This window comes from Vicia villosa, linkage group LG1 (genome assembly GCF_029867415.1).
Source record: "Vicia villosa cultivar HV-30 ecotype Madison, WI linkage group LG1, Vvil1.0, whole genome shotgun sequence".
NCBI classification, from domain to species: domain Eukaryota; kingdom Viridiplantae; phylum Streptophyta; class Magnoliopsida; order Fabales; family Fabaceae; genus Vicia; species Vicia villosa.
In genome coordinates, this window is record NC_081180.1 from 117,767,051 (window position 1) to 117,778,000 (window position 10,950).

The following is a 10,950-nucleotide window of genomic DNA, read 5'->3' on the forward strand; positions in this document are numbered from 1 at the left end:
TATCTTCATAAATATTTTTCAAAACTTTCTGACAGTTTCCTACTTCTAGGATTGTTGTCTCCCTGTGCTAACCAGCCTATCATGGCTCTTTTTTCAAAAATCAATGCAGCTTAGGCTCAAAAATCACCATTTTCACTTTTTCTGTTTAAATACGTAAGCGTCCCAATGATAATTTTGAATGAGCATGTGCATTTGAATATGATTGATGTTTACCAGGAAAAACAGGAATAGCATTCAGGAAATGTCCCAATTATCTGGACATCATCCCATCAGAAGAAAATCCCCAAGAGAAACGCCTTTCTCAGCAAATTCCTCAAAAAGATTTTCTCTTCAAAAGAGGTCTTATCCCCCAGCAGGGTTGTTCCAGATTACTACCTTCAGAAGGTATGATCCCCGCACCCGGACTTGGTCAGATAGTGCATCGGAGGATTATGCATCTTCCTCATTCCCATTTGAAAGGGCATCAGAACTTCCAGCTACCTTTCATTCTCAAGAGATATTCAAAGATCCTTCAACAGAATACCAGGATTCTCAAAAAATTTCCCCAGCCGAGGGTACTCAAACAAGACAAAAGATCATCAACGATCACAATATAGTCATATCCAGATGACTGGCGGAAATTTATTTTCCCAACTAGAAGCTTGACACGCATCACATTCATACATCACACATTCAAACATTCATATTCACATTCACACATTCATTATTCACATTCACATATTCACATTCACATATTCACATTCACATATTCACATTCATACATCATATATCATACATCATACATCATACATCATACATCATGCATCATACGCATATTCATACACAACATCACATGCATATTTCTCTGGGAATATCTCACATTTACATGCATCATAAACATTGCATATCACTAACTTGATTTTTCAGGTAGACGGATATCTTCAACAAAGATGTTCTCAATCACATGCAGTGTTCACCTGAATTCCATGAACGGTTCTCTCAGATATAATCAAGCCGAAGATTCATTCTGATCACTAACCAACTCAAAAAACAGGCATCACAGATCTAAAGCGATACCTCAGACGGTTCCAAAACGATCTAACATTGCAGATCTAAAGCGATACCTCAGACGGTTCCAGAACGATCTAACATTGCAGATCTAAAGCGATACCTCATACGGTTCCAGAATGATCTACTATCGAAGATCTAAAGCGATACCTCAGACGTTTCCAAAACGATCTAGCATCACAGATCTAAAGCGATACCTCAGACGGTTCCAAAACGATCTAACATTGCAGATCTAAAGCGATACCTCAGACGGTTCCACAATGATCAACGTCCAAAATCTAAATTGGAAAAACTTTGGACAAGTTCCGTAACGATTATCTTCCAAGACTTAAAGCGGTAACCTTGGACGGTTCCGAAACAGTCAACACAAAGACTTTCAAATCCTTCATCAAGATATAATCAATGGATTCATTCTGATAAACAAACCATCAACACATTTACCAGGTGGCATCTGAAAGCCCATCTCAGGTAATGTTTCAATCTGCCAACAACATTTCGCAGACGACATTCAAATGCAACTTCCAACATCTCTTCTGATCAAGGTAAGTGCAAATTTTCAGGGCATCTAAATATTCAATCATCTTCTACCTTCAGATTTCAGACAATCTCTTCAGGTTTAAGAAGATTGAATAGGGGCAACTGTTATACCCCAAAATTTGCCCGCATCTTTTTTCAAGAAAACTCCAATCTGAAAATTAAGAGTCTCATATAATCATGGATTTTTATTTCAACAAATATCCTGACATATGAAATACTTAGTTTTTAGAATTTTTCTTATATAGTAATTTGGCTTGCAGTTGAATTTATTCTTACGCAAACGCCAAATACTGTTTATTACTTCACACATGCTATTTATTTATTTACAGATAAATAGTACTGACACAATTGGTACAGAGTTAAATCTTTTTGCAGGCGCAGAATCAGGAAACTCAGACTGTACTGGTAACAAGTAGATTATTATTATCTTTTGTTTCCCACTAATTTTTGTACTATATTCCATTATTTTCAAAAATCCTTTCAAATCTCTTTTTCAAAAATCAAATCTCTCTTTTTCCCAACACTATCTCCACTTTCTTTCAAATCTTACTTCCACTCAAAATTTCCTTTTGTACGGAATCACATCATTCCCCAACGTCTCTATCCTTCTTTCCATTATATAAATACCTCTCATTTTCTCATAAAAATCTCACATCAAATTCTAATTCATCTCTCAAATTCCTACCTCATATCTATTTTCTCTTCTTCCCTGACAAGAATGGCAAAGTGGATAGAGACGTGTTTTCTTACAGTCATCACCATTGCTACGGTGATCATGACTTTCTTCTGCCTACATAGTCCTGAAGAGTGTGGACCTGCAATGGTTGCACTCCCAATCAACTACATGTTATTGTTCATAGCATGGGTCATTAACCGTCATTCCTGAAATTTGCCGTATTTCTTATTTCTTAAATGTACCGTTTATTCGCCGTACTGTTCAATATAGTATGTAATATTTGTACTGTCAGTATTAAATGTTGTACTATTTGTCATAATATTGCTTAATTACTAAGATAATATTTTGTGTGTTTTCTGCCAGTCAAATATTCCTATTTCTGTGCATTAAATGATTTTCAGGGTTATTTTCGGTAATTTTGCCCGCATACCGTAAATATTAGTTATTTATTATGTCTATGTTTTTTTTAACAAGTCATGTAAATAAACTTTCATTTTTCACATAAAACATAAAACAAAAACAAAAAAAAGAAAATTAACTTTGACTGTTGATTTCTCACTCTAACTGCTACGTCAATACCTGGACAGTCAGTTGACAGCCAAACTGCTGGCAATACAATTCTCAGTGTTTTGTACCATCAATCAAATCAATCTTTCACAATTCAAAATTCCAAGATCTTTTGTGCTAGAAGTCTTCTGAATATCACGCGATTAGCAGAAACTCAACACTGCACAAAAATCAGGTACGCTTAACTGTCTCCTACATAAACAATCCCTAATCAGGGTTTTTCTTGTTTTTACAGGAGCAACAAGTTTTTGAGAGCTCAAATGGATTTCATACACATCCATATATCTCAAAGTACCATCATACAAATTTTCAAACTTCAATTCACTCAGACGCACCGTCAGCAGCTCAAACAGTCAACAGACGACCCGTTTGACCAAAAAAGTCAACAGACAGTCAAAAATGAAATTTTTTGTCAAAGTCCATATTTTGTCAAAGGATTCATCATTTGATCATTGGATGATCATAATTCATCAAGGAAAGGTCAAAAATCAACAAAACCCTAAGATTCAAAATTAGGGTTTTTGCCTGAAAAGTCAACTCAACTTTGACTGATCATAACTCTCTCATCCTTCATCCAAAAAATTCAAACCAAAGCTCATCTTGAAGGAAATTCAATTATCATTCAAATGCCATTGATCCCATGGTCATTGGATTCACCATTTGAAAAATATGATCAAAGACATTACAGGTCATTTTCAAAGTCAACAAAAAGACACTTTTTTCAAAAGGACACACAAGGAGCATCAAAAATCATTTTGACATGAGACCAAAGACATTGGTTAGAGGACTCTTTGAGGTTTCCAAAAAGTGGAAGATCTCCTTCATATGACAAAAATTGAAGGATTTACACCTTGTTGAAGTTGGCTAAATTTTGGGAAAATACATGAAATCAACATTGCTCAAAAATGTATTTTTTCCAAATGGGGCCAAGTTTTCAGCATTCAAACATCATTTCCATGATGATATGGGCCTCCCACGACCAAGACTAAGCCCACACCTTTTTTATCCATTTTTTGCTTGATTTTATCTTATTTTAAGATTAAATTAAAAGAAAAATGGATGGATAAATGGTAGCTTAACTTCCAAGCACGACTCACCCAAGGAATCTCTACCTTTCTGCAGAGAATTGAAGAGCAAGGCAGGTGCATTGAAGGCAAGGGGACTTGGTCAAGAATTCAAAGCTTTTTTAATATTAAAAATGCAAGATTTCAACAAAGGCAACTAGTTGCATATTAGCTTCAATTCTAAGCACTCAATGCTTATAAATAAGCTATCATAGTTCAGTAACAAAAGGGGGGCAAGTTCAGAAGCAAAGCTTAGCTCATACACACTTGTAATCACTTGAAAAGTTTCAAAGAAAATTCAAATTCGAATTTGTAATTTCAGTCCATTTCAATACAAACTAAGCATTCAGACACCTTGCTTGAACATCACTGAAACTATCCCAATCAGTTACAAGCCTTGAAGCTCGCTGAATCGAGCTATACAGGTCCAAATTTGTTCAAACTAAAATCAATTCGTATCTGGTTATTCACACATGCTTAACAAGATGTAGACATACTATTAAGTTTGGTTTGAGGTGTAGATCATTTCTGGAAACTTAATTGAAGTTTGAACACGTATAAACGAAACTACCATTTTAGGGTTCATAGCTTCAAAATTAGGGCTTTCCAAATTAGGCAAAATTAGAGGTTCTAAATAGTACCATTAGATTCGTATGGACAAAACGAGTTGAATGGTACCATCGCGCCAAATTTATGTGCTTGTTTACCCCTATTCGTTATTTTGCAGAATTAGGGCTCACTTACTATAGCGCTTTTTTACAAAAGCGCTGTTAAAGGCCTTATCTGAAGGTTGAAGACGAAGACGTGTCTTCCTCCTATTGGTTCAGCAGCGCGCGTACTTTTTTAAACTTTCCACTAATCCAGTGTTTTGCCGGTGTAACGTATACCACGTGCCTCAATTTCTGGACCACCTGATCTTGCTTAACAGCTCATCCAACGCTTCAGAACGCGCGTGCACATCATACTCCCTCAATCAAACCACACAGGATCAGTATCCTTTTATTTTCTATTTTATTTTCTATTTTATTTTAATTTCTTTGTTAAATTAATTAAAAATAGTTTTAAAAATCCAAAAAATACACAAAAAATATTTTTAGACTTCTAAAATAATATATTATTTTCTGAAATAAAAATATTTTATTTTTCTTTAAAATTTCAATATTTTGCATAATTAATTAGTATATATTTATATATTTGCTTTTTAATTATTCTAACCAATCAAAAAATCATAAAAAAATTTGTTCTTTATATAAAATATTGTTTATATATTATAAACTAATTTTGTACATATTTTGAATAATTTTCTTTTTAAGTTTTAATTATTTGTATAATTATTTACATAATTATGTTTTAATTAACTTAAATCAATTCCAAAAATTCCAAAAAAAATTAGTTTTGTTTAAAATTAATTAACAAATATTTTGTACATATTTTAAACTTAATTTCTAGGTTTAAATCTATTTTCATCTTTTTCTTCATTTTAATTTAATTAATCATGCATTAATTATAATTAAAATCAATCATAAAAATCCAAAAACATGCCTTTTATTTTCCTTGCAATTTAAATTCCTAGATAAATGTATAGGATGTCAAATTCATGTAAATAGGCTAGTTTACATTTCCTGCACAATCGATGTAATAGCGTAGATTTACTTTCCGCACTTTACATTTCCGCATTTTAATTTCCAGCAAATATAAACTGCGTGTATGTCAAAGATAAAATTGAACCGTTAGATCACTAACTTCAAAGATAAATATCTGAATACAAACACAATCACACTTGCACCTCTTAAGGTAATTCCTTCTCATTCTTTTCAAAATCAAAGTCAAAATTCTACTATTTTGAGTACAAAATCGAACCTTGCGTTTATATCCGGTGAAAGGATAGATTTTTAAAGGAAATAGGATAAAGACCTTACAACTCAGGGTAGACCTCCTAGTTTGCTTGCTCAAATCAAAACAAACATAATTCTCATACACTGTTGTTTTTCAAAACAAAACTTTCCAAAAAGACAATACTTTGTATACATCCAAACACGGATTATTACAAAGTTAACGTTCTTTTCAAAACATCTTTCGAAAGATAAACAAGCATTTTGTATACATCCACACACGGATCATTACAAAATTCAATTTACAAAAGTATTTGAAACCACATATGAGCATTCTAAAGCAATTGAAAAGTCATCGAAAAACAAGTGAGCTAAGCAAACTTAAGAGCCCATGGATAACCATGGATACAAAGGGTGCTAACACCTTCCCTTTGTATAACTTACCCCCTTACCCAGAATTTCTTAAAGGTCTTTTTTTTGTTTCTTTTATAAACCTTTCCTTAATTGGATAAAATAAAAGGTCGGTGGCGACTCTGTGAATTTTCAAAATGCGAAAGCATTAAGCGATAAAAAAGAGTCAGTTCACGTATCTCTACAGAACAGAGGTATGGCCCGGAATTAAAAAACGGAGGTCCACAACCTCGATCAGGCAACTCAAAATGCCTTTCGAATCACAAATTCAAAACTACGATAGGCCATTCAAAAAGCCTTCAAACCATATCATATCAAATTCAAAGGCGTACAACCCTGTGCCCGAACTACGTTGACTCTGATTCTCCATAAGGAGATACGTAGGCACTTGGCAACAAGGCGAGTCCCCTTCCTCAAAATTCTAATCAGGTTTAAATCTTGTCATTTACCCTATTAACTTTCTGTCACCTTTCTTTATGTTTAGCCACAAACCTTTACTTTAAGATGCAAACCTTAGGAAAGGGTTGAGGGTGCCTAACACCTTCCCTCGACCTGATTATAATAATCTTACCCTGAATCTTCATACTTCGTAGGGTTTCCTATTCGCCCTGGTAGAATAGGTGGCGACTCTAAAAAGCTTATTTTTAGGGCAGGTTGCTACATCGGGGAGATCATTTATCAAGGTTGTAGATAAATATTTATCCTCAAGAATCGTGATGTATTTCTTAAGTTAGGTTAACTAAATATATAATTTATTAATGATCAAATTGTGATTATGCTCTCTTTGTGATTTGTAACTTATATAGAAATAATAAAACAAATCAAAATTCATTAGATATAATGAGATATAATGGATTAAATTTTATTTATTCTTATTTTACTCTTATTCTTTTTTTCTTCTTTAAATTCTATTAAAAAAATAGATCAACAAAAACTAAGACCCAAAATCACCGCAATTCCAGATGAACCGTTCAACAGTAAAGTTGGAAGACGAAAGTTTGGAATCATTTGTAGATGAAACTTATAAAATCATTTGTAATATAGAAATTCAAATAAAATTAAGATGTCATTTCAAATCAAATTAAAATATCAGTTGGTTTGTTTTATCCTCATTTTCTCTCCAATGTAGCTTGATCTCATTCTCTCTCAACAACGTAAGACCAAAACAACATAAGGAAAAAAATGAAAAAGAAAACTCATTAAAACAAAAAAAAAATAAAAAATCACACTTATCACTGTATAATTTATCTATTCTCTTTTCATCTTATTACAAAAATAGCTCTTTCATCTGATTACAAAAATGGTACTTACATCTGTATTAACTTCTATTTCCTACGTACTCTACAAAAATGACAGAAATCAAATAAAAGTAAATAATTTGGAAACCATGATGGCAGTTTTCCCCTTGTTCAGATGAGTCAGATGGATTGTTCTGATGTCGCTTGATCTCATTCTTCCATCATATCTAAACAACATAAGACCAAAACAATATAATAGAAGAAAAAAACTCATGAAAATAAAAACAATAATAAACAAACATATCATCATCATATTTATCGGTGTATAATTTATCTAGTATCCTTTTATCTGATTACAAAAATTACACTTTCATCTTATTACAAAAATTATACCTGATTTTCTCCACAAGTTTGGTCATATTTGAGTATTTTGTTCGAAGAAGATGATATAGAGAAACATGTATGAAGGGTTATAAATATTAGAGGAATGATGAATTGGATGGTTGAAAGATTAATGGTACAGAAACGTTTTGCAATTTGGAATATGGATTTGGAAACAAAAAGTTGAAACTATCACGACAAAAAGAATTAAATGGAGAAGGAAATAATTATTTGGGATTTTGCAATAGGAATTGAATATTTAACATTGCCACGTAGAATTTTGTGAGAAGAGTAGTTGATGTGGCAGCATGAGAAGATTGTAAATTCTTTACTTTTCTTATATAATAGATATGAAAATATATGTTAATTTAATTGAAAACTCAAATTACATAAAATAAATATTGTTTTTTTTAGGGCAAATTGCACTCACCGCCCTTGAGTTATGTTGAAATGTCAATCACACCCCGTCTATTTTAAAACTTAACATTGACCTCCCCTGTTTAATTTTTACCATACACTAACCTCCCTTTACTTAAACTTTAATGATTTAATATGATAAATCTCTCTTAACACTGTTTACCTCAGTAAAAACAGAAGAGGTTCCCTTCCACTTTCCTTTAATTTCTTCCAGCTACTAAGTTTTCTTCCGCTTTCATTTTATTACTACTTTTGTTTCTGTAATAGATTTGTAGTATGAAATTGGTATCTATTCGGATATTAGGGAGCATTTTAAGCCAAGTTGCTGTCCTAACAACAAACTCACAATGTCATAACCATGCTGCTAAAAACTTGATAACACATGTATTAATGCCTACTCAGAAGGCAGTATTACCTTGCTCAAAATTAATGTACCAAGATTTCATTTTTCAAATGTTATAGATATAGAATCCCAACAAAAATGTTAGAGGAAATATTAAATAGTTCAAAAAAATCAAATACAAAGGATAAAACTAAAATCTAATTCAAATGATTGATGAGGAAAATGTAGAAAGGAAGAGCATAATTTTAAGAACTTCAAAAATCGTGTGCAGGATTTTTTTTTTATATGCTAAAGTTGTTAACCATCATAATTTGAGGGGAGTGTTTATTCAAAATTAGAGGGGGTGTTTGTATTGTTTAGTAAAACCTTGAAGAAAGTAAAGGAAAGTGGAAGGGAACCTCTTCTGTTTTAGCAGAGGTAAATGGTGTTAAGAGAGATTTATCATATTAAATCATTAAAATTGAAATAAAGGGAGGTTAGTGTATGGTAAAAATTAATCAGGGGAAGTCAGTGTTGAGTTTTAAAATAGAGGGGGTGTGATTGACATTTCAACATAAATCAAGGGTGGTGAGTGCAATTTGCCCTTTTTTTTTTATTAAAAGAGCTCGAAACTGGGATTATAAGGTGGGCCAGTCAAAATTTGTTTGGATCATGATATTATTGGGACATTTTTTTAACTTGAATTAAATGAAATTTCACATGAAAATATCTTTTTAGATCCCTTAATCTTCTTAGTGGTTTATGGTGAAATTTTATTTTTAACCTCTTTTTTCTACTTTGAATGTTTATAATAAGTTGTTTAGATTGATTTGGAGTTAATAGGTTATAACTGGTATAATGTGGTTGATTGGTGTAAAAAAAATGAGGCTTTTTGGTGATTATGGGTGATGTTCAAAAATGGTTGTCGCAGGTGGTTTCGGAGATGCATCTTCGAAAACACCTCTGAGGGGTTTCAGAGATGCACCTCCGAAATGATGCCCGAGTTGTTTCTTTTTTATAATTTTTTTCATTGCTCTTGTAATTCCTTCCCTTTGAGTACTGATGATTTTTTCTCAGGAATATGAGTGACAACCCGAACAAAGTTAGACTTGGCAGGCCAACCCAAACTACTTCCGCTCAGTGTGAGAGAGTTGTTGAGCAGGCTGCGAGAGGTCGCGAACGCTGTCGGTTACCGTGGGAGGAAGTGGAGGGACCATATACTTCTGCTCCCAGGAGTCGTCTATCCTGTGCGTCCTCATCTAGGGGATAATGAGGAAGCATCAAAGGAGGTACATGTTCCTGCACATGAGGAGGTTCATGTTCCTGGATGACATCGTCTGCCTGCTAAACCTTCCTATCCGAGGGAGACTCCTTAACCACTCCCGCATCACTCAGGATGTTGCCATTGAGTGGATGGCTGACTATTTGGTTGCTCAATCGAAAAAGGCAGTTAAGCAGTGTTCCTCGACTAATGGGACACATGGGAAGTTCTCATTCTTGAAAGACCTTTATCAAGACCACCTTGCTTGTTCAGTATCACCGTCAGTGTGCTTTGAGGTGTTACTTCATGTACCTGGTTGACACGTCCTTTTTTATGGACAAAAGTACTAACTACGTGGATGTAGCATACCTTCGGTACTTCATAGATTTCGATATGGTGAGGGAGTGGAGCTGGGAGGCCGGGTGTTTCGGATACCTATACCAAAAGCTGAATGAAGCCTCTAACTAGAGGATAAGGTAACTTATTAGCTCTTACACATTGCTGACTGTACCTTTCATTCTCAATATTAAATTTATTTTACTATTAATAATTTTTTCTTACATGTCTCTTAGTCTTTTTCAGGGATGGATCATTTCTCACTTCCACCGCCTTCATATATGCTCTTGATCTTGACTATATAGAGGAGATGTCGAGGGCTGCCATGTATCTCTCCTACGGAGGGAATCAAGCTGTGTTGTTGTTCCGGGTGTTTCTTGATCGGACTAATCATGATGAAATCCTATGGACGCCGTTCGAGGATCACAAAAAGATTATCCCATTCGACTCTATCTCTTTGTATTTCGAGTGGCTGGCATTTTGGACCGACACTATGGTCAGGTATCTGTCGGAGTGATGCATGCAACAATTCGGCTATGTTCAGATGATACCCAGATCTCCATCTCAGGTTGCTCCCGACACCATTTCCCACCGGGACCTCTATGACATCTTTGAGGATTGAGAGCATCATATGGTGCCATAGGACTATCGGTTGATGCAAGCATCCAATAGTTGGAATTGTGTAGATGGATACATGACATGGTTCTACATAGTGTCACACCCTATCATGACACCGGATGCTCTTGGACGTCCACCTAGGCCAGCCCATGAGGAGATTTTGGAGAACCAGCAGGCTGGGGATGACCATACCATACCACTGATGTTTTGCCGATATGTCAGCGGATACAGGCAATTGAACAT